At 41.3% G+C, this 26,521-nt stretch overlaps 1 protein-coding gene across 8 annotated transcripts in view; it reads left to right on the forward strand.

Annotated features, from left to right (window-relative positions):
• The window catches only part of LOC149806905 (ornithine decarboxylase-like), a 142,233-nt gene that overhangs the window by 66,367 nt on the left and 49,345 nt on the right, over positions 1–26,521 (forward strand). The window lies entirely within an intron of this gene.

Here is a 26,521-nt window from a genome sequence, read left to right on the forward strand (position 1 = left end):
GGTATTGTTTTTACTTTTATTGGCAATCTTAGTTTCTTTCCCAGTTCAGCAGCATCATTTTTTAAACCGTTTCCACGTATCACGTTTGTGAAATATTCTGTAATTCGCTCGGCTACACAATTTATTTTCGAAAATTTCATTGGCTTGAGATCATGAACGCTAGGTTTATTATTCAGCCGATATATTGCATAAATAACTGTTATCACAGGATACGCTCGTTCATAATACGGTTTATCAATACCAGTCAACATTCTTGTTCTTGAATTTTTATTTAACGTAAGAATATTTCCATTGTGAAGACGCACAGGCTCATGTTTGTCAGGGATAATCAAAGTATCGTCTTCCGTGGTATTTACCGCTACCATACATTTTTTTTCTAAGAAAATATCTTTGATTGTCGAGATAATTAATAATCGTCGCTGCTCGTTGGTCATTCATGGTGGCATCAATAGCACCTTCGGTATTGCGCATAATTCTGAATGTTGACCATAAAAAAAACGCTTAAGAATATCAAGCCTGATTTTAAAAATAACTATTATGACAAATAATAGTATTATGCACAATGGAGCAAAATGAATTTCTGAAAAATTATATTATCAAGAATTATGAAGCATCACGTAATGGTATCATCGAGAACTGTTGACTAAAAAAATCAGTCGGTATTGTCACTAATACTGGTTATCTCAAATTTACTACTGGGGGAAGAAACGTTATTTCTGTCATAAATTCGTATACGAGCGTTTTCACGGATTAATCAAAACGGGTCTTGTGATCGATCATATTATTTTAGATCCGAAAGATATTTTCTTGAGTAATTTATGAGCTTTTGCACAAAGTCAAAATAGCAAATTTGGTGACACTGGTATGCACAAAATAATTGCAATCAAGGTTATTAAATCTGTGAATGTGGATGCTGGTGAAGAAATAATATTTCTATCAATGAATAATGGGAAATATTTTGATATTTGCATACCTTCGGTTCAACGCGTCGCAGATAATATTATCAGATCAGCATTTTCGAAGAATATAAACAAAAAATAATATTGCAGTATTTCCCATTGTGTTAGATACAAACACTCCTGAAGGGAAATAGCTCTGTCAAGATAAACTCTCTCTGATACAGTAATTAAGTAGTTACGCCGCCTGATACTGGGTAATGTTATATGACCGATTATTTATTTTGTCACCATTCATTACTTAACTGTCTGTGTATAGTTAGCTGTTAGTGGAGTAACGTAATTTTGTAATAGTTCAAATTAGTAGAAGGGTTTTAATTTTTTAATTTTGTCCCCAAATTACTTCGTAATCGACAAAATCAAGACAGAAAAACAGTCATGCTCCGTTTATGTGTACAATACAGCTAAGATTTTTGTATATTAACATGTATCTTAACCGATTATTTTACGAGGTGTGTTTGGAAATGGAAATAAATCCACGCTGCCGTTTAGAACAATTATGATTTACTCAGTGTAATAATAATCATTTATAGAAATCCAGCATAGGTAACTTAATAATAATTTCTGAAACATATATATATATGCAAGGATAGGTCCATGGTACAGTGTTAGCGTGGCTGAATCCCATACTCGAGGTCTGCCATTCCAATCCCGTTTTCATTAAAAAAGTGGGGCTCGGTAGGATTTTGACAATTTTGAGTAGCATTTACCTGAAATCTGAACGAGTATCAGTAATTTTTAAAAAAAATTCTGTTATAATATATTTTATTTCCTCTGATTAGGAATCAGGATTCAAAATCAATCACGAACGTGAAAATATATGATCTTACATATAGATTTATTTTCAAAATTTTATGTTGCAAATCAAGCAATTGTCCGATCTGGTCAGTAAGTTTGAAATGTATCCTTGATAATAGCGGATTATGACACTGCAAATAGACTGGATTAAAGAGTTCTAGTACGATCAAATATCCAGGAGGTACTTGAGGTGTAAATGAATATAAAAGCTATCCCTACTGTGCCTGACTGGGTTTTTCAAGATCTACTTGATAACTGTCATCAATTGCATCGTACACAAGATTGACTGCGATCGTTATATTAATAATTCCTGGTGAAATATGACAGTAGTGAATAGGGGCGATAGGGCGACTATGGGAATTAGCATTAAAAACCACCCTGGGTCTGTATAGCGACAATGGGAAATTTAGCATTACGAAAACCCCTGGGCCTGTATAGCGACAAGGGAAATTAACATGGGAATAAATCGTGGGCCTGTATAGCGACAAGGGAAATTAACATGGGAATAAATCGTGGACCTGTATAGTGACAAGGGAAATTAACATGGGAACAAATCGTGGGCCTGTTTAGCGACAAGGGAAATTTAACATTAATCACCCTGGGCTTGTTTAGCGACAAGGGAAATGGAACAGGGTCGGGACCCTATTTTAATACGGTCCCGACCTGATGGGTCTATGGAAATGGAACAGGGGAGAGGGATAGAACACACACACACACACACACACACACACACACACATAAAATAAAAAGGGGTAGGCAATTGAAAGTCAAAGACTTTTCGAGATATTGGAGTGGCCCTGAAAAGGGCCTTTTGGTTTATGTTAATATTAAGGTATATTAACATAAAGGGCATCTGTGACTTCTTCTTGTCCTTTGGCTTCGCCTAACTGTAGGGCCATAGACTAAAACTCTTTTGAGGCATCCTTGGTCTCCACATAGATCCTACGTATCCATAGGCTGGTGTCTGTCCTATGGACAACTGCCCACTTGGATCGGACATACATTGGTATATCTGTCCGAAACATCATGGATGATACAAGCGTGGAAGATTGCACGTCGGTCCACATGTTGAGGAGCCGAGTAACAGGTGAAGGAATGCAGTGAACTGCACTTATTTATAGGGAGAGGAAGGATTGAAACGGATTGAGTTCGTTGACCAATCCAAACACGCGTTACAAAATTCAGTCAGCCCACGTCCAATCCGAAGAGAGCAGTCTGTGACGTCACGTAGTCTATATAGATTCGCTAGCGCCTGTGCGCAGTCAATCTATGTGACAGTTTTTCAACATGACGGAAACTCAGAAAACGATAAATTGGGGTGCACCGACGGTGGAGACTACCCAAGGGAACCCGGACTTACTTTCAGAAGAGGTGAATTGGGATTTTGTGGATTTTCTTACCTCGCAAGAATTTGTTCCGGAACCTTCGTCACCTTCATTACCGCACGTGGAGAATTTTAGACAGAGACAGAAAGAAGAATTGGAGAAATTTATACAACAGCAAAAGGAATCGGTACAAGCTTTTCTCCTACAGCAACAACAGCAAGAAGAAGAGGCAAGAAAAAAACAACAACAACAAGAAGCAGCAGCAAAGAAACAAGGGTGTGAAAATCAAACGGTCACGGTACTGTTAGACATTTTAGCGGAGTTAAGAAGTCTGAAACAAATCTATCAGACTTCTTTATCACGACCGAAGAGAATACGACCTTCCTGAGCTAAACACTCCAACCCTGTGACTAAGCCTACCGTGCCACCCTTAGTGATTTCAACCAAATCATCATCATCAACAGTATGCAGTCCAGAAGTAGGCCTTGGCCGTGGCAAAGGCTTAAGGCAGTTAAAGTTGATTGCTTAAACTCACCCCTACACCAAAAAAAGGCCCTTTTCAGGGCCATCCACGTCTATCGAAAAGAAATAGACTTTCAAATGCCAACAACTCAAAAAAAACATTTTACCCCTATAGTACGTGTCTGTGCATGAGTGTGTGAGTGTAGGTTCTTATTTTAAAATCAAAACCCAAAGACACTTACCTTTTATAATTAATTTATTCTTTTATAAATATTTACAATTCAATTCACAATTCACAACAAAGCACTTTAAAAAAGTTCATCCACTTCTTCTCTCTCTTTGTTTATTCTCTCTTTTTTTGAATTTCTTCACCGTCAGTCTTTTCCTCTTCTTCCTCCTCAATTTCTTCCCTTCCTCTTTTCTTCTCCTGTTTCTTTTTCTTCACCTGTCTACTTTCTTCCTCTTCTTACTCTCCATAATCCCTCTCATCTTCTTGCTCCTGTTGTTTCTTAGGGTAATCTGGAGACCAGTGTCCTTTTTCTTGACGATGAAACAAGTATCTTGACTTTTGTCTCTGTTAACCCCTGTTTTGCTTTTTTGACGGTCTGGACACTCTGAGGACCAAAGCCCTTTCTTCTGACAGATATAGCAAGTATCTTGACTTTTATCTCGAAAGGAAGGAGAGTAGTCCGACGGCTGGTCTGAAGAAAATTTTCTAATTACCCCTCGCAAAGCACTGATGAAACGTTTGATCTGGGTAGTCTCTTCCATCGTTCTATTCTGTTTGAGAGTGAAATGAATAGTGAAAGGACAAGACACATACCCTTTATATACGCTGGTCTGCCATGACTATAAAGTAGCCCATGGTGTTTAAACTTTAGTCATTTGACGTTTCGCACTCAAGATGAAACGATCCAATTCATTTGAGAAGAAAGAAGAAGAAAGTAAGAGGCAGAAACGTGATCTATCGCCTCATACCAGGGCTGAAGTCTTGGCACAAATTCATGCCAGTGATTTTGAAGAGGACATGAGTGAACCAGAATCCAATCCCTCTAAACAAAGTTCACCACCTTAGTCAACCCTGAAAAATACTATTCCATTCAAGAGACGGAAAAGCGTCCCTCTAGAAAATTTAGAACCACGGCTTACAAATACAAGGTGAAGTTCAAAGATTTCAGGTCCGAAGTACCGTTGGAGAAAGCAGAAGGGTTCATCACCGAAATGTGGGATTCTTTGCTCACCGCACTCAAGCGACAATGTCAACCCAAAGAAGACGATCGCTTGAGACTTTCCACACAACACGACGACTTGAAATCCCCTGTTTGGATCGAGTTTAGCACCCCTGCAGAATTGACCGCTTCCAAAGTCATGGACAAGATTCAACACGTGCAACAATCCAATGACCAGTTTGATATCACCGATGGAAAAGCCACCCTGGACATGACCCACGTTTTACCTCCTCAAGGGACCGGACAACGCAATAAGGTGTTATTGGTGAACGACCTTCGCAGCATTAAGCGTATCCTCGTCCAAATTCATAACCCTCAAGACCAGATGTGTTTAGCCAGGGCTATCGTGGTGGGACGAACCTATGCCAGCAAGAACGACATGGCGGAATGGAAAAGAGCCTGGAAAACTATTCAAAAACCGAACCGAGCCAAACAACAAAAGGAAGCAGAACTCCTGTTACAACAAGCTGGTCTGTCCACAGATACACCCTGTAGCATTCCTGAGCTGCAAAACTTGCAAGATATCCTAGCTCCACGATACACCTTGAAAGTGCACCCTCAAGAAGTGCGCGGGCCTCTGTTGTTTCGAGGGAAAGACTTTAAGGATGGAAAATACATTCACCTTTATCATCACGATGAACATTTCGATACCATTACCAGTATCACCGCATTCCTGGGATACAGTTATTACTGTGAGAAATGTGACTATGGCTATAACAATCGAGAGCAACACAAGCATTGTGGATCGAAATGCTCAGGATGTTTGGCCTCTTCACCCTGTCTGAGCGAAAGACAAGAACCAGTGCATTGTTCAACTTCTCTGCGCACGTTTGTCAGACCTGCCTGTTACCAACAACATTTGAAGACGCAAGGTTCACAGAAGAAATGTGCTTGTCAACTGCTGTGACTGCACCCTACGTGTGGACAAGACATATGTACCAACCGTGCCAAGGCACACGTATGTCGAGGAAAGAAAAAATGTCACATTTGTCACCACATCGTGGACTTGGAACACCAATGCTACGTGCAAAAATACCAACCCCCACCAGAGAAAGAGGACGGTCACAAGAAGAAAGGCAATTTCATCTTTTTTGATTTCGAATGCATGCAAAAGACTGGCATTCATGTTCCTAATTTCTGCGTGGCTCATCGAGCGTGCGAAAAGTGCATTCAAGAACCTATCGTGAGTCATTGCCCTCACTGTAGCAAGATTCCTGGAGGGCGTGAAAAAAATATTTCGAGGACCGAACACGCTAACCGATTTCGCCCGATGGGTCTTAGACCCCATCGACAAGACGTGGAGCCAAGAGGACATAGAACGTTACGGAGATTGTCATCGTCATGCCAGGGTGATGGCTCACAATTTCTCCGGATACGATGGACAGTTTCTTTTGAGATACTATACGGAACAAGGCACCGAGCGTCCTAAAGTCACTTTGAACGGAGCCAAAATCATTTTCATGCAAGTGGGACAAGTACAGTTTAAAGATTCGATGAGTTACTTGGCCATGCCTTTGAGTCGAATGCCTAAAACGTTTGGAATGACAGAAATGGCTAAAGGGTATTTTCCACACTTTTTCAATACGGAAGCCAATCAACACGCCGTTCTACCCCATTTACCTGAGGCTCACTATTACGACCCTGACAACATGCGTACCGAACAACGAGAAGCTTTCTACGCTTGGTACCAGGCTCACGCCTCGGACCCTTTCGACTTTCAGGAAGAAATGTTAAAGTATTGTCGTTCCGACGTGGACATTTTACGGCGATGCTGTGGAAAATTTCGAGAACTGTTCATGGAACACGGAGGGGTCGATCCTTTGAAAGAAGCTTGCACCATTGCCAAAGCGTGTTCCTTAGTCTACCGGCAACGGTTCATGCCTGAAAACACAGTGGCTGTCATCAGTCCTCAAACGACCAACTATGTGAAACGTCAATACTCGGTCAAAGCTCTACGCTGGTTACATTACTTATGCGACAAGGAAGACAAATGGATTCAGCATGCCCGCAACGGAGAAACGTGCATCCAAGACCAGCCTTGTCAGCACACCCAGGAAGAACACGCCTTGACGGGGACGTGGGTCAGCGTAGAATTGTTCAAAGCTATGGACATGGTATACCAACTGTTAGAAGTGTACGAAATTTGTCACTTTCCCAAGACACAACAATACCACAAGGGTGACCCCACTCACAAAGGCATTTTCGCAGACTGCGTAGATCCCTTTTTGAAACTGAAGCAAGAAGCCAGTGGCTATTCGTCCTGGTGTCACACTCCCGAAGACCAAATACAATTTAAAGAGAAATACTGGGCACAAGAAGGCATTACTTTAGATCACATCGAGAAAAACGAAGGCAGGCGATCGTTTGCTAAAGTGATGTTAAATTGTTTGTGGGGTAAAATGGCACAACGACCGTGTTTACCCAAGACGGAATATTTGACAGAACCTTCCCGCTACTTCCAGATGATTCACGACAAAACCAAATTCATGAAACACGTGGACGTCGTTCGCGAAAATTTGATCTTAATCAATTACGAAGAAGATCTTGACTATGTAGAAGCCGATCCCTTTGGAAATGTCATCATTGCGGCTTACGTGACAGCTCATGCTCGCTCAAAACAGTACGAAGTTTTAGAACTGTTAGGGGAACGCGTCCTGTACTTTGACACGGACAGTTGCATTTACATCCATCACCCGAGTCAACAGCACCCTGACATCGAAGGAGACTGGACAGACGAGCACCCCGACGACAAGATTCTAAGTTTCGCCAGTGGCGGTCCTAAAAATTACGGCTACGAATACCGGGACAAACAAGGAGAAGTGCACATGAAGTGTAATGTGAAAGGATTGACTCTGAATTATCGTACCAGTCGAGTGGTGCACTTTGACGTATTGAAAGAAGCCTTACACTCTGGAAAAGATGACCACTTTAAAGTGACCTCCTATCAGCCCAACAAGATTGTACGTTTACCCACTCACCACATTGTCAGTCGACCCTTGGAAAAAGTCAATCAAATCGTGTACCAGAAGCGAGTGCGTCTTCCCAATCATTTCACCTTACCGTATGGACACGTCGGTATTGGTCTGTATATAAAAAGGAACCCTAGGCAAGATCGATTGTTCATTGTGACTACCAAGACAAAGCGAACAAGATGAATACTTTCAGAGAAACACAAAACAAGTTCAGACAGGTACAATTCAAGTTTGGGGAATCTAAAGTAGAACGCGATTGTAAGCCTTGCGATGGGAACGATGCTGTACGCTGTGACCTTAGCGATGCCGTAAAGCATCATGGGAACTTTGTTCTCACTACCCCTATCATGGAAAGTGATGCTGTGCGTCCCAAACCTGAGGGATGCGAAAGCGATGCCACTCGTCCTCTTGGACACTCTACTGGGTTTCGTTTTAAAGTTGGATGTTCATCTTCACGTTTACCCCACTACCGATGTCATCCAGCCCTGAGCATACTCCTGTCCATGTCACCCAACTCTCATCGAAACGAACCTTTGAAAGACAAATGTTCGTTCCCTGTGCGTTTGTCTGAATACTGCGACTTTGAAAATCGTCTTCAATCGTTCAAAGGAAAATGGCCTAAGTATCTGGGAGGACCGACCCCCGAAGAATTAGCCAGAGCCGGATTTTTCTACTTGGGCGAAGGAGATAAAGTCAAGTGCTTCAGTTGCGATGTGTCACTTTACCACTGGGAACCACAAGATTCGGCTTACCTAGAACATGATCGATGGTCACCGAATTGTCATTACTTACCCTTAGTGGGACCGGGACATTGAAGTAACTTACCATGTCGTTGAAGAAGAAACCAGATTGGATAGGAGTTAAATGTTGGACATCACCGAGACCAGTATTTAAACTTCATTTCGAAAACGATATTGAATCATTACCTAAAGACCTACAAGAGAAGATTGACAAGGAAGTTTGGCAGGGACTTGCCAGAGTGAAATCTCAAAGGGTAACTGTAGAACTTTTATGCCGAGAAATTCACAAGAGGAAAGTGCAAAAAATTAATCAATGTGTTAGGTTTCTCTGGGTCAAGTGTGCATTCATCCTATTATATCACTCTAGACCGTTTACATCAAAAGAGTTCAGTGAGATTCTTGGACGTTACCCTGAGTGGCAGTGGTCAGAAATTACTTACTATGTTGATTACTTTTGCTCTAGGAGAAGATTGTGAACTGTACTGACTGACCTATTCATGGATACTTTACAAGAGAACATTCGTGCTTTGCCTGTGGAGTTGAGAGAAAGGATTTACCGAGAGCTGGTCAAAATACAAGTGAGACGTAAAGAACAATTGCATCCGTTACGTCACCATTTTTTAAATCACTGGTACCTGAATGCTATAAAAGGATTGATTCGTTTGAAAGTGTTGAATTTGACAGATTTTCGTCAACTACCTTTTGGTTCAAACAAATGGTTCATTCTTGATGTTTCTATTTGGTACCAGGTAGACTTACTGCAACAAATTTCAGAGGAACAAGAGTTAAAGGAATACCAACATCTTTTACAGAATGTCACCGTAGTGGAAGAGGAAACTTCTGAACGAACTGTAAAGTGCAAGTTAGTTACTAAACCATTTAGATTTGCTACGGGAATAAAACCATCTCTAACCAGGCAGTACACTTATTGTCTGCGAGAAAAAAGTTTTTTTAGTATGACCTGATTATGGATACTTTACAAGAGAACATTCGTGCTTTGCCTGTGGAGTTGAGAGAACGCATTTACCGAGAGCTGGTCAAAATACAAGTCAAACGTAAAGAACAATTGCATCCGTCACGTCACCAGATCTTTAACCACTGGTACCTGAATGGTATACGAGAACTGGTTCGTCAGAAATTGTTTCAATGGTCAGACCTTGTTCAATTCTTCCAGGCCCCCGATGATCCACGTGTTCATAATTTTGGTTAATTCGAGATTCACCTAGTGCAACGCATTGAGGAAGACAAGTTAAAGGATTACCAACATATTTTACGTGGAATCTACTTAGAGGAAGAGGAAACTTCTAAACGAACTCTGAAGTTTAGGTTACAGTATGCAAGATTTAGATTCCTAACTGGAGAAAGAAGATCTCTGGGTAGAAAGTACGTGTATTGTTTCCGAAACAAAGAGAGTATAAAAACAGGCTGCCATGCCACGACTTTTATCACATGTGATTCAACAAATTCCGTGGAAGGAACTCAATGACCATATTCAAACCGTGGATCATTACCATCAATTATTACAAGAACTTTATCCATTCAATTTGGGTCGACAAGTGGTGTGTCTTAGTGACTTGTTTTCTGGGATTTCGTTTACCAGCCGATTCCTTGTGGACTCTTTACGATCAGTACTTACCACCCAAATGGCCTTAAATGGTCACGAAAGACTACTTTTGCTCAAAGCCTTGCGTTTTCATCTGGATACTTCTCGACCTCTACGGGAAAAAAAGATTCGTCAACTTTTAGCTACCCAAGACGTGTATGACGATGTGTGTGTAGCTTGTGACTTACACCCCCATTGGACAGATGTCCGTACCTGGAAAGAATGGAATTTTGAGGCTTGGACCCAAGAAGTGGCTCAGTATGCACGAGAGTTTTTCAAGAAAAAAAGTCAATTTTCAACCTGTGTTAGTGACAGTGCCAGAAGAACTCGTCACCCAGGACAGGACTGTCGTGAACATGCCTGAAAGACCCTTTCGGGAGGACACCTGTGTGACGTTACCCCTTATAGAACTGGTCAGAACCTTACCCAAAACAGGTTGTACAGACACTTGTTTTCATTCCACGTTGATAGTTTTCATGTGCCTTTTATCGTTGTACTTAAGCCTTTGGCTTTTATGTATTTTTGTCTTTCGTATTCATGTTTGAAACATTCAATAAACGTGTCCTGAGAAAGTATATAAACTCTTGTCTTGTTTGTTTTCGTGTCACAAGTGACATTTCTGACAATATGGCTACCTCTGCTGTCTCTGCTCCCTCTTCATCTACTGTCAAAGTCATCGACGAACACTTAGATCGTGCCAGTTGGGAGGCTTTGTATCTTCGCCATCCCTTTAACATGCTCATTGCTGGACCTAGCGGTTCAGGCAAAACCGAATTCGTCAAACGTTTGATCGAACATAAACATCATTTGATCGATCGTCCACCTCAACGTGTCGTGTGGTGTTACAAAGAGTGGCAATCGGCGTACAGTCTCTTGCGAGAAAGTCAAGGTGATTCCATCCTGTTTGTGGAAGGAATTCCTAAAGAAGACGATGGCATCGTCTCTGACTCCCGTCAAACCCATTTGGTCATTTTCGACGACATGTTAGGAGAAGACGAAGAAGAAATTAAACTGTGGTTTACGCGCAAAGGGCATAATCGTATTGCCAGTGTCGTTTACATCACTTAAAATTTGTTTCAACAAAGTAAAGCCCATCGCACCATCAGTCTCAATGCGCATTACGTGGTCTTGTTTAAAAGCCCTCGAGATAAATCGCAAGTGCAAGACTTAGCTAAACAGTTACAACGCCTTGTCTGACTCAGGCGTACGACGATGCCACTCAAACTCCACACGCCTATTTACTCGTTGATTTGAAACCTACGACCCCCAATGATTTGCGATTTCGTACCCACTTGTTTCATCACTGGTGCCAAGACGGAGGGCCTGTCCTGTACACGTCTCCGTCCTCGACTTAACTTCACTCAAAAAAATCTATAAAAACCTCAGACACTTCTCGTCTGTCCCACACAGTTTGAACATGACGTCCCTTCAATCACATCATCCCGTCAAATTGATTCGTGCCTTGTATGGCATCAGTCGAGAAAAAAATCCACAAATACGAGCTCGTGTCTTAGAAGCTAGTCTCAAAGAAGTCTTACGATGGTTCACGGTGACAGCACGTCAATTACTGCAAGGGATCATTCAGATTCCTCATCAAACCAAAAGCTTTTTTGATCGAAACAAAGTCGCTTTGACCCAACTGGTCGATCGCCGCATCGACACTCAAACCAAAAAGCAAATCATTTTGAAACCTGGAGGGAGCGGTACTCTGGGAGGGGTCATCATTCGCTCTCTCTTAAGATGGGATCCCAATGTTCCCAAAGTTCTCCCCAAGAAAAAGTCAAACGAAGCTCCAAGAAGAAGAAAAAGAGCCACGGTGTCAAGACCAGGTCCCCAAAGAGACCCGTGTCTCCAAGAACTTCTCCAGTGGCGGGACCCTCCTCGTACCAGTCACCACCCCGGAAAAAGAAAAGCCCCCAGAAAAAGAAACAGAGAAAAAGTCCCCAGAAAAAGAAGAGTCCACAGAAGAAAACTAGTCGCAAGAGAGGCACTTCGGCCAGGACGCAACCTTACACTCGCAAACCACGACCTGCCACGGCGGTGACTGCGTCTCCGGTAGCCTCAGGTTCAGTCACTTCTCCGTTGATGACACCAAGAACTGAAAAGTACTTGGAGACGTTGATCACACCAAGAACTTCTCCGTTGATGACCCCAAGAACTTTCCCAGTGGCAGGACCTTCCAATATAGCGGCAGTGGCCGCGGCTCACAAAGTACCTTCTCCCAAAATCAAAGTCCAAGAGAGATCGGGCATGTTACAAAGTTTACTGGATTTGTCCAAGCAAGAACTGGCTCGATTTAGTCCGTTGCGTACCCCTACACGACGTGTCATGCCTGTCCTCAAGTTGATACGCCGTAAAGACAATCAGTGGCGACGCGTTCCAGTATAAAAAAGGCCTGCGACCAAGTAGGGGTATTAGTGAACTTCCAAAAGATGTCACGTCCAAGAAGTCAAAAAAGAAAGAGACAAAGGCAGACTCGTCATCCGACAAAGCGCTTAGCCAATCATCGACGTTACCTTAAGAAAAGACACAGTCGTTCCAAAAAAAAGAGGCGTCAAGAAAAGGGAGGATTCCTTGGCGATTTTGGAAAAAATCATTGTCACCTTTATGACAAAGCGATAGTACCCCAGAAAAGATAAAAGGGCGTGTGTTAAGTCATTGATGTTAGTGTCTGGTGAATAGCCCAGAACCCACAAGCAAAGATGCCCCCCTCCAGAAAACATTCCTCTTCTAAACCCCAAGGAAAGAAAAGGAAAGGACTGCCTCCACGTTAGTCAAACATGGGGACATGTTATCTGTCCTGTCCAAAGCTTCTCCACCCCTACGAAAAAAATTCATTCAAACGGCCTCCAAAGAGGTCATCGATACCGTGTGCGAATGTTGTTTGAACGTGTTGAAAGGCACGATCCCTTTGTCCAAACACCAGAAACAATGTTTAGGTAAACATCGTCACGTTCTGCGCCAAATGGTTCAAAAGAAAATCCCCATCGGACAAAAGAAGAAGATGTTGGTCCAACGTGGAGGAATTTTAGCCCTCTTGTTAGGCCCATTACTGAAAGGAGTCTTGGGAACCGTGTTGGGAGGACTGATGGGAGCAAGATAAAAAGGACCTATGAAGTCCCAAGATCTCAGAATCGACCCCTGACATCCCATGGAAGAACGAAAACTAACTTTAGTGCCTTACAAACGATGGATGGAATACCATCGTTGGCAAGAACAACGCACCCCACATTTACCTCCCAATCCCCATTTGAGCGAGATGTCCCAGTTACAACACGAATTGCAGTCCTTGATGGATCGCCAAGATTTGTCCGAAACAGAAACATCGCAAAAGTACGGCCAACTCGTGCAACGACTGCAACTCTTTCACCAAAAAGCTTTAGACGAAACAGCTCTTCCCACTCTGAAAGATTTTAAGACCTTGATGAAAAGTCCATCCCCCACACCATCACCACCACCACTACTACCATCCCCAGGGGTCACCAGAGATGCTACCCCGCGAAGACCTGAGGAAGAATAGATACTAGAACTGTTTCAAACACCGTCAGCAGCTCCCATGTCTAGTAAGATTGCAGCATCCTTGTTGACCCCGTCCCCCACACCCCAACGAGAAGAAATGAAAGCTTGGGTTAAAAAGATGATGTCCACTTCGACAGAAGTGAAAAATTAAGAAGGGAAACCAGAAGTGAAAAAGAAAAGAAGACCAAAGCCATTCCATTGCCACCTCCACCACTACCTTCGACTTATACTCCCGTAGCCCATCGGACACGTAAATCCGTTTCGAAACCAACCTTTCATTCCAACCAAAGTAGCATCACCGAAGAATGGCTGACTTACTAACACACACAAAATAAGATGGAGAAGGTGTTGGCCAGCATTTACTACGATCCCTCCCATCCTGCAGGTTACGCAGGAGTTCAAAAATTGTATCGTGCTGCCAAAACTCGACTGAAAAGTCTCCGTTTACCTCAAGTGCAACGATGGTTACAAGAACAAGCTACTTACACTTTACACAAACCCATTCGACGCAAGTTTTCCAGAAGTCGCACCCGAGTGGAAGGCATCGATCATCAATGGCAAGCCGACTTAGCCGATATCTCTCATTTGGCCAACTACAATCGCGGCTACAAATATTTGTTTTGCGTCATCGATGTCTTTTCCAAATTTGCCTGGGTTTTTTTACCACCGAGAATCCTGAAACCAAAGCCAGCATCGCGGAACGTTTTCAAAGCACTTTGAAAGAACGCATGTGGAAATATTTTACGCATCACCACACTCTGAAGTACATCGACATCTTACCGCACCTGGTGCAAGCGTACAACCAATCTTACCATCAAAGCATTGGACGTGCCCCACAAGAGGTGACTCCCGACAACGAAGTGCTGGTGTCTGATCGCCTGTTTGGTACGTCCCCGACGAGAGCTGTCCCCAAGAAAAGTGGAGTGTTGGCCGTAGAAGATTGGGTACGCATTGGCAAAACCAAATGCACTTTCGACAAAGGTTACTTACCTAACTGGACCACCGAATTGTTTCGTGTCACTGGACGAGTGCATGGTCGTGATCCTGCCGTCTATAAATTGGAAGACATGAACGGAGAAGTGCTCAAAGGAACGTTTTATTTGCCCGAGTTACAACGTGTCACCAAAAAAGAAGACGACGTTTACGACATCGAAAGCATTCTCGAACGCAGAACCCGTAAAGTAGGCAAACGACGTGTCAAAGAAGTCAAAGTACGTTGGAAAGGATATCCACCCAGTTTTGATTCTTGGATCGACGCTTCGCAAGTCATCGACTATAAAAAGAAGTGACCATCATGCCCTTTCACACAGACGCAGCTACGGCGACCACTTCTTCACCCAGTTCTTCTCTGCAAGATTTACAAAAACAACCCTTGTGGGTATGGTGTGGAGAACGTGAGCCTAAAACGCAAATTGTCTTTTTCTGCCAAATCTTCGTGGTGTATTGTGTCATCGGGGCAACTATTGCCAATTTGAGTTTGCAACAAGGAGACAAACAATTGTGGACCATTTTATTGAGCAGTTGCATCGGTTACCTGCTTCCTAATCCCTCCCTGAAATTCACCTCAAACGGGAACAACGGGAATCTTGTGTCCAGTGCCAGTGCCAGTCACCACTCCAATAACATCAACCCCATTTTGGGCGGAGACACGCCTCTGACGTCCAGTAACCCCTCAGACAGCCACAGAACTCTGGAATTATGAGTCACCAAAACCAAGTTTACTTAACCTTACCCAGTGACAGTTCCATGGAGGTGTTTCCCAAGAACACGTAGTGCTGTTACAAGGTCAAATTACCTCAGACCTTCCAATTAGATCACGAAGCCCATTGGGAAGTGGCTTTGGTAGAAATCATTCACCCGACCCATGTCCTCAATGTCCTTCCCAATCAAAATTTTTTTGATGTGGAAGTTCATGACGAGCCAGTGCAAAAGTACTTGAATACCCATGTCAAATATAATCACAAAAGCTATGATGACAAAACTCAAAAGTGGTCCTACCACTTGTTTATTACCCCAGGCTATTATTTGAGTGGTCAGCATTTAATGTCGTGTTTCTGAAAGCTTTGGAAAGTGTCAGAAAAAGTGTCAACCTGGAGTACCATAAAGCATCTCGTCGCTTCCTGATGAAATTTGACGGAGGTAAAATCATGTCTTTTATATTTTGTCCTGAATTGTTTGACATGTTGGGCGGGGACATGGACATGAGAATGGCCATGATCAAGAAAAACGAATTGCCAGTCATTTCCGACAACGATTCTTTTAGCAAGTTATTTCGTTTCCCGGTAGAACTGAACCAAGGACTGAATTTGATTTTTGTGTACTCCGATGTGGTGGAGTACAACGTGGTGGGACACACCTCCGTGCCATTACTGCGTGTCATTCCTTTCAAAGTGGATTCTGACGCGTTCGCTGACGAGGAAGGTGGAAACACTTATCACGTCCACCGCGAATTTGTACATCCTCACTATTTGCCTGTCAGCAAGTCGTATTTGGACACGGTCAACATTGCTGTAAAAGGAGATCTGGGACAAAATATTCCATTCACCAAAGGAAAAGTCACGGTGAAACTCCATTTTCGAGAACGGTTCTCTCACGACTCGTAAGTCATGTATCCAGTGTACTGAAGGGTTGCTCGACAGCGAGGACACGGTTTAGGAGATATGTTAAAATCGGCTTTTCGTTCGGTGGCTCTGGTGTTGAAACCGATGGTGACACGCGGATTGCATGCCTTGAAAGATGCGGGATTGACACACGGCAAAGAATTTCTCCAAAATGTCATCATCGACAAACAAAACCCCAAAGAAGCTTTCTTGAGGGCAGGGAAAAATGTCTTGCTACAAACTGGTAAAGACCTTTTGGGCCGACGAGAAACACCTATAAATGCCCTACACGCTACCGAGTCAGGCATTCCTACTTCCTTGAAGCCACTAAGGACAAGGCAGATAAAGACGACGAAGAAAAAACCTTTTTACCAGACTTCACACGTCAAAAGCTAGAAAGACAAAGAAAAGAAAAACCGTTCGAGACTTAGACGTTTTCGATTATTGAGAAAGAGAAAAAATGATGCACCAAGAGTCTTGCGCTCGTTCCAAGTCGGAACCGGATCTGTTTGCCATGCCCCCCACCATGATGACCATGCAAGTATCCCAGTGAGTGGATTTTCACCCCGTCTTCTCTTTGACCGATTCCGCTCCCATCGAGTTTGACATCAAAGGTCAACCCGAAGATTACATCGATCTGAATAGCAGTTACCTGTATTTGAAAGTCAAAGTAATCAAAACGGACAATACCAATCCAGGAGGCGATGCTAGAGTAGCTCCTGTCAACAATTTTATGCATTCCTTGTTCAGCGAAGTGGACTTGTACTTGCATAACAAACTGGTCAGCAGCAGCATGGATACTTACCCGTATCGTGCCTACCTGGAAAATCTCTTGACGTACGGAAAAGAAGCCAAGAATACTCATCTGGATTCTTGCGTGGTATGGAAACCTGACACAGCGGGTGATAACACGTTTAACGATACAGCCCTCACAGCAGATGACGATCCTCACAATGTGGGGTTTAACACACGTAGAAATAAAATTCTGCAAGGACGTAGTTTAGAACTGATGGATCGTTTACATTTGGACATGTGGTTACAAGAAAAGTATTTACTGAACGGGGTGGATATTCGCCTGAGACTGAATGGTAGCAGTACCGCTTTCCATTTGTTGGCCCATGCTAACGAGTACAAAACCATCATCCAAGAAGCCAGGCTCTACGTGCGACGCGTGGAAGTGTTACCCAAAGTGGGAAGCGACATCAGTCAAACGTTGAGCAGAACGACAGCCAAGTATCCGATACGACGCGTGGAAGTAAAAACGTTCACCATTCCTGCTGGACAGCGATCCATGATCGAAGATCATCTGTTCCAAGGCAAGTTACCCAAGCGTTTGATCCTTGGTATCGTCAAGAATTCAGCCTTCAACGGAGTCCACAACGAAAATCCTTTCCTGTTTCATCATTACAATGTAGCCAAGATCGAAGTCAGTCGCAATGGCAAGACACTGCGTACCCGACCGTTTGAGCCTAAGTTTGGTGACAGGAATTACTTGAGATCGTATTTATCCCTGTACGAAGCCACCGGACAGTTAGGAACCAACACCAGTCACGGCATATCGTACGAGGATTATACAGGAGGCTACGGTTTGTGGGCGTTTGATTTCACTCCAGACCAAGGCAGCGACGAGGGACATTTCCACCCTATTAAGTCCGGCCAGATTCGTGTGGAACTTCAGTTTATTAATCCTCTACCTGACACAGCGAACGTCCTCCTGTATGCAGAATTTGACAACACCCTAGAAATCAACAGTTTAAGAGAAGTCATTCTAGATTATTAGAATCCATGGAAAACTGTTATCCCTCTTTACCTATTGGAGAAACTTTGGACATGGAATGTAAGGAGACCGTGGAAGAAGATACCCAAGGCAAAGACGAAGAAGTTATCATGATGAAGTCAAGATGGCCAGAACAATAAGCCCATTTAGTCTCCTGTTTTGCTACATACCTGGCAGATATAATGAAAGAATTGATCAAGGAAGATTGCTATGGATGTCACAACGATCATCCCAGTCAAATTCAACACGACAAATGTCTGATGTTGAGTCAAGAAGAAAAATTGGTCGAATATCTGAACAAAGCTTGGGGTGTCATCGAGACAGAATTCGTGTTGAAGGAGTGGTATAAAGACTTGGATAAACATTCTTCTCCTCCATTAACGTCTCTGGAGTGCCGTCGCATCGAATCTCTGTTTGACCAGAATAAGAAGTCAGAGCTAAACGCATTTTACTTGTCAGACATTTTCAAGCAAAAAGTCAGGATCGAATTGATCACTTATCATTACCTGTGAAGAAGAAGAAAAACACACAAAAAATGGATACCTGGGAACTTTATTATCTTTTAAACCACAGTTCGTACACGGCTTCTTGGAATCCTGTCGTCTGTGCTAAAGATGAACTACCTCATCGCACACCTCAAGACCATCAAGCTTATGTGATCAACACGGACGACAGTCATCTCCCAGGAGCCCACTGGGTAGCCGTCTACTTTACTCAAGAAGGATGTGTGGAATATTTCGATTCGTATGGATTGCCTCCTTTGGAAAACGATATCATTGACTTTATGAGAAGAAATGCTCAGACCACCCGTTTCAATTATGTGAAATTACAAGACATAGATTCCTAGGTGTGTGGACAATATTGTGCGTATTTTCTGCATCATCGCGGTCTTGGCTATTCTTTAGAACATTTAGTAACTCATTTTGATCCTCGTTCTTCTTCTAGAAACGATGTGAAAGTAGATAAATGGTTTTGTGACAAGTATGCTTATCTTTTGTCTCAAGCTAGGAAACGTAGTGTCCATCAATGGCCTAATGACTTCCAGCAGTAGAAATCACAATTTCATTCACAACGTTGTCAGCCCTGTCCCAAATAATGTGTGAGTTGAAAAAATGTTTTTAATTTGAAGAAAAAAATGTTTGATGTTATCTTGTTTGATTATTGTTAAAAATTTTAAAGTTGTTTGTTAGTGTTAAGTGATTTTGAATAAAAAAAATGTTGTGTTTTGAAAGAAATGTCTTTGTGGTTTGTTTGGCTATAGGAATCTTGATTCATGCTCTTTGACTTCTCTCTATCCCTCCCATGACACTCATTGAACGTTCCGGCTCGAAAACCGTATAGGGATGTTTTCCTTCACGTCCGCGCTTTGACTTTAAAGCCGGGGAGTTTCCAGTCTAACCATCCATTGTCGACTCATCCTCCTACGAAGATGTGCTCCAAACTAGCTAAGCTAAAGGAAGCCTACGTGAATTTGCATAGGGTCAGACACAGTCTGATACCGAAGCCTGAAGAGATAGAGAATGTGAGAATGTTAAAAGTCACTGAAGACCTGATAGAAGAACTCTTCAGAGAAGAAATTAACAGGGAGAAAGAAGAATGGACAGAAAAGTACAGACTTCAGAAACAGCAGAGAGAGCAGCAACAGCAACAACAACAACAACAGCAGCAGCTGCAGCAACCTGAACCTGACAGAGGCTTTGTCGATTGTCGTATCGACACCAAAGAGTTCTTCTTCTCTTTTCGAAGAAGCAGACCTATCGTCAGAAAGCCTATCGTCAGAGGAAGTCGCATTCTTAGAATATAAAAGATCGCCCTAGCTTCAACTTCACGCAAGCGAAAAAGGAGCCCTTTTCAGGGCTACCCCAATCTCTAGAAAAGAAATAACAATCGATTTGCCAATGTGTGTATGTAGAGTAGTGTGAATATAAACACTCACTCTTTTCTGGTGTGATTGTATATGTTTATGTGTGTGTGTGTGAGTGATTGTAAGCGCTGACGTACGTTTGTGTGGATAGTAGATTATGATAATGTTTTTTGTTGTTTGACGTGTGGGAATAGTAGATTTGGGGTTTGATTTGACTGCTTTACGTATGTGGATAGTATATTATTTGTTTAATGAAATATTTTTAGAATAGTGATGGGTAGTATAAAAAAGTGAGTGAGTGTTTCTTTTAGGTTCGCGAGTTGTTTCGTCATGATCTAGGTGATATAAGTTTTGTTTACCTGGGGGATGAGGCACCTTTTCCTTCCCCCAGGAGTAATTAAAAATCACGCAGTGCGTGAATAAACAAGTGGTATATGTTCAAAAGAACGAAAACCACTATAATCCAACTAACTAAGTTTTGTCTTAGAAGGATGTTTTCCTTCACGTCCGCGCTTTAACTATAAATTGAAAATCGCTCGGCAGTATTGCTACCCTTGTTGATTGATCAGCACTAGAGAATGAGTAGCATGAGCAGCAGACTGACTAAATTCATGGAACTTCAGATGCATCTGGAGTATGCCAGATGCCTCCTGAACGAGCTGGCCGCGGAGGCCCTTGTGGAAGAAGTTAGGATAGAACAGGAGGAGGAAGAGAGAAAAATGAAAGAAGAGGAGGAAAAAGAGAGAGAGAGATCAGATGTCACCCTATGATGAACCCTGTGTGCAAGGTGACATCTGAGGCAAGGACATCTCTCCAGCCTGTAGCTGCACCACAGTCACAAACACAACTTGAGGTAAGGATGCCGATTCATCCTAGAATTAGAAATAGAAGAAGAGAAAGGGAAGTCTTCACTATTCCTGAGACAGAAGATTGGAATAGTGAAGCCACTCAACCCGCCTCTGCGCTTCCTGCGACAAGGGTGAATTGGCAAGGAGACTGGAATCGGAGATGTGTGTGTGGTGCCATCAGGAAGGTGTCAGCATTAGATAGATGCATCTGGAGCTAAAAAAACAGCCCTTTTCAGGGCTATCCAAACCTTTAGAAAAGAAATCGATTTGCCAATGTGTGAATGTGGAGTAGTGTAAAAATAAACACTGACTCTTTCTTCCTAGTGTGAGTGTATGTGTTTGTAAGCGCTCACGTACGTTTGTGTTGATAGTAGATTATTGGGTTTTGTAAGTGATCAAGTAAGTTTGTGTGGATAGTAGATTTGGGTTTGATTTTAATGCTTTGCGTGTGTGGATGGTAGATTTTGGGTTTGTTTATTGCTGCTTCGCGTATGTGGATAGTAGATAATATGAGAAGAGAAAAGTAGGAGATGTTTTCCTTCACGTCCGCGCGTTTTAAGTGATGATCTATGTAATATAAGTTTTGGGTCTTAGAGGGGATGTTTTCCTTCACGTCCGTGCTTTTCGTATAAGAACCCACAGTGTTCGTCGTTCGCACCATTCTACGGAATAACCGATACAAGATGGAAGTGTCAGCGCTGTTTAACAATTTAAGAAATGTTTACTTTTGGATGATGGACGGAGAATATGCTATGGAAAGGATAGAAAGAGAATGGAAGTTAAGAAAAAGTCTTGACTATGTGAATGAACTAAAATTAGCAAGGAAGATGATAGAGGAGATGATAGAGGAAGAAGTTAAGAGATTGAGAGGATTGATTAAACTAGAGTACGTCAGAGTGGGGACAATAAAAGAGGCCATGGACAAGGTAACAGAAGTAAGAAGGTTTTTGGAAGAGATAGAAGAAAGGTCAGACTGGTTCTTTGTGAAAAGGGGCAGTGAACAAATAAAAAAAGCGGAGGAACAGATGAAAAAGGTATTAGATGAAGAAGTACAGAAAATCAAGGACAGGTGGGCAAAAGATAGGAAAGAACAAGAGAATAGATAAAAAAGGAAGAATATGAGAGACTGAACAATATCTGGATCAAAATCCAACAGAAGTTTAGAGCGATGGGCCACCCTGATTGGATACCGGAAATTAAAAAGAGGAAGAAAAAGAAAGGAATTTTGGAAAAGATAAGGGGATGGATGAAGAACTGGAGGAAATAGAAGAAGAGGAAAACCAAAGGCCCTTTTCAGGGCCACTCCAATATCTCGAAAAGACTTTGACTTTCAATTGCCTACCCCTTTTTTATTTTATTTGTGTGTGTGTGTGTGTGTGTGTGTGTGTGTGTGTGTGTGTGTGTGTGTGTGTGTGTTCTATCCCTCTCCCCTGTTCCATTTCCATAGACCCATCAGGTCGGGACCGTATTAAAATAGGGTCCCGACCCTGTTCCATTTCCCTTGTCGCTAAACAAGCCCAGGGTGATTAATGTTAAATTTCCCTTGTCGCTAAACAGGCCCACGATTTATTCCCATGTTAATTTCCCTTGTCGCTATACAGGCCCACGATTTATTCCCATGTTAATTTCCCTTGTCGCTATACAGGCCCAGGGTTTTTCGTAATGTTAAATTTCCCATTGTCGCTATACAGGCCCAGGGTGTTTTTTAATGCTAATTCCCATTGTCGCCCTATCGCCCCTATTCACTACTTATGACGATCTCCGCCGTATGGATTTTTGTTACACTTGAGAATAGCTGCTGGTGGGGCTATTTTGGTCCATGACTCGATAATTTAAAAAAACGTTTTCAGCAATAATATCATTAACAGCTTTCTTTATTCTTTAGTTCTTCACTATTAAGTTCGGATATTATACATTTTGGTACATCTGTTTCGCTTTTTTATAATGATTGAGAAACAACTGTTTTAATGTTGTTTGATTGTCCACGCGATATGGTCCGATGATTACCGTTCCAATAATAACTAAACTGATATACTCAAGGCCTGATGCAACCTGATTAAAATGTTGTATTGTTTCAATTATTTGCTTATTTAGATCGTCGTTGGGACATTCATAAATGTAACTCTGGAATAACCGTTGTAGAATTGCGGATACAGTTTGATGTTCATCTTTAATTTTATCAGACTGTGAATTTATATACCATTCATGAACATATGCAAGACGGGATCCGAAATCGATGCCATATAATGCTGTTCATGGTACATGAAGTCTTTTACCATCATATGCAATATAATCAGGTAAATTCTCTTAATTGATGCCATATATTATCCTTTCGATATTCTGGAAGTTTTATAAATATTTTTTTACATCTGTAACAAAGATGACATGTTTAGGCTCTAACGGTCCTTGATAAACAGGTGGTATTTCAGGCCATCCTAATACTGTTCGGATTGACGATTTATATATACATAAACAGCATAATCTAGATAGTTTTTTCTATTGTTGCTGATAATGTTGGTTCGTGAACAGTGATAGCGATTTTGGATTCTTTCCCCAGGTAAACTTCATTCTGCACTGGAATTCATCATTGATTTGTTCATTTTGAAAAATACCTGTGCGAATACTGGCAACTTGCCAATCAAGTAACCCACCAAATGAATTTGATATAATATTTAGCCAACTATGATATACTCGTAGTTGTTCTAGTGTTATTTCCTTTGCTGAAATTGCAGTTGGAAAGTTGACCTGAACTCAGGATTGGTTGAGCTTGCTGATACCATCATGGATTTTGATGGAGTTGAATTAGCGACTATATGTTGCAGTAATTCTTGCGATGATGATATTGTTAAACCACTGACTTTAAATCCCGATTTTCTAAATAGGACGTATTTTCTGATACAGTCATTCCCTCGTTGTAAATTTTAATCATTTATGTAAAGTCAGTCTCTGATATTATTGCATCACTAAGGTCTTATGATATCAACGAAGTTAATTTGGAGTAAGTTAGAGTCGCTGTGTGCAACTTTATTGTATACCCATGCAATTTTGTATTTGTACATGTAGATATTGTTTTGTGACGATATTAAGGATACCAGCAACTGTTGATTTCAGCTGAAACATAAATTGTTATCACTGCTGGTGTCATTGCTATTATTTTTTTATATAGCAATACGTCGGTTCCAGCGATAACAGTGGACGCCGAATACACAATTCTGTCAATGACAAATACACATCTGCGATATTCTTTTTACTTTTACTGTATACTCATCAACGATATTTTCAGTTTGGTTTGCCAGTCACATTCTTGATTGTATCTGTAATGTTGAACGTTGATTGGGGATTTCATTATATTTTAGGTAGATGGTAGTTTAGTGACTGATTCAAGACACCAATAATACAACATAGGGTTGCCTTTTTCTTCAGGTTCCGCCACGAATATTCCCTCGTCGTTTTGATCCAATATAACTAACACACATCCAGTTAACTCATTAACTGGATAACGCCGTGGTATTGTGGTAGATATCGTAAATGTCGCAGTACCGTGTACTGAGAACCTGTATATACCGGTAACCTCAGCGCGATGTATAATGGATTTATTGAGAGGTGACTATAATGTTGATACAGATGCTACCGTATATACTACTCTGTTGGTAAAAAATATCTTGTCAGAGAGCTTAATGTCGATGGCTGACGGACTTCCACAAATTCATTTATTTATGTTTCTACGAAAATTTAAAAACGTTTGTACATGATTAGAATATTCAGATCTAAATGTGAAAAGGTCATTCAATCATCGATTGTCATTAACGAGTTTATCATATGAATGTTGCTATCATCAACATAGCTCTTCGTTGCAGCATCATCGCTTGATTCTGGCTCTCCAAGACCAGTAATTTTATTATTAGTCCTATTGAGAGAACCAGTCATTGTATCACCTGAGGTTAATAAACGATCATTGATCTCAGTTCTTATCATGCTGCTACTGTCTACATTTCTCTTTGTTACTACATCATCATCTAATTTTGGTTCTCTCACATTAATAATTTTCTTTTTACTCATGTTGCGGTCACTATACATAATATCCCCAATTATTCTGATACGTCCAGCAATTTCGTCCATGACTGATAGAACTCATTCCTCAGAGTTTTTAATTTTACATTTATTCAGTAAACACCATGAAGTTTACTTCGGTCACATCTGGAACCCACAGAACAATATATGTCAACGCGATATTGCTCATCTTTAATCGTCCTTGTTTATCCTGAAAAAGAGCGACTTCATTTTGGTCCACATTTGCAAGATTCAAAAGATTAGCGAGTTCATCCTTGACCTCATCAAGGGTTGCATATTTAAATAAGTCACCTTGCAAAGTTTTTTTGTTTTCTTTCTTAGTAAAACTCAGAGAAGATCTTCCGTAAATATCTACTATTATACTCAAAGATCTGTTTAAAACAATGGTATATGGTAATACCGTCTACTTGTATACTCGCGCATGACTTTATAAGGTGGTATTGTTGATGATGACACAGCGTCGAGTATAGCAATTACTTCACGGCCACATATTGGTGGATCGGTTATTATCTGCGTTGGTAATCTTGAAAACCAGACTAGAATATTTTGCACTCTGTCGACATATTTTAAAAATTCTTTTCGTGGTGCCAACTGATACGAATAAAAAAAAAATTCCATGTAGATCAATTGTGTATGCAACCCAATGAATACCTGGACCAGAACATCCGTCAAGATTAATGATATGGGTTTCAACATGGTTTGGTTGTTTTGGTAATTGACCACTCATAAAAAGACCTGAAGTTTTTTATGTTTAATTTTTAGCAGCATCAAGTAAATTAAAATTGGACATAGGAAGGAGACAATTTGCGTCTAACGACGTGTCTCGTGAAGTTTCATACCTTTTCCATGCCATGAATGGGGTCTTAGACCCTTTCCCTTTTTTAGAAGTTTTTATTCCGTGACCTATTGCTTTCTTTAGTGCCATCCCAGCAGCAGTTCCAATAGCACTAAGTACAACTGCTTTTGCAACAGCTGGGGCTGCAGCGACTATTAGCGATGTTATTGCTGCAAGAAGTGGAAATATACCACCCATCTTGACTACGTCTTTAATGTCAACTGCAGAAACACTGGTTTTTTATTCCTCATCTTTATTGAAGTGCCTGAGTTGATGTTCTGACAATGATAGCTTATTTTGACCACCTTCAATTTGTTCTTTTTTTAGTGATATTTTTGTTCCACAGTTCTTTGCTGATTTTGATTAAATTCTTTTAATCTGACCAGGGATCAGAGTAACAATAACATTATGATATGAGATTATAATATCATGAGTGATTTAATTACATGTTTTCTACTGGATCATCAATAACTCTCATTCATCCTCCAAAACCAGGTAACATCGCTTTTTCTAAAAGTATGACAGCGATTGCTCTATTATCACTAACACCAGCTGGTAGTGCACTTATTCGAGCTTGAAAACGTTCGTCAACGACTGACTGTAGAGACAAATCTATATGTTTCATTGAGAATTTGCAGATTGGATACAACATCGAGAAATAATGCTGGAATATTTGCAAACCAGAATCCACATCAAACGATGATAAGCACATGTAATGTGATTATTTTCAAAATCCAGCAACACTTACTGTTCTTGATGTCAGTTTAAACTTCACTAACTCCAAGTTTGTCAAATACCAAATGATTTAATATCTCAGAATTCTGTCGTCGGATATCTTTAAAATCTATAAATACATGTCGTAGTGCTGAAACTCCCTGTTCAATCGGTTGTTTTAAAAATATTTCACTACTAAATTGGCGAT

Source organism: Sinohyriopsis cumingii, chromosome 1 (assembly GCF_028554795.1).
Source record: "Sinohyriopsis cumingii isolate HCF-2022 chromosome 1, ASM2855479v2, whole genome shotgun sequence".
In the NCBI taxonomy this organism is placed as follows: Eukaryota; Metazoa; Mollusca; class Bivalvia; order Unionida; family Unionidae; genus Sinohyriopsis; species Sinohyriopsis cumingii.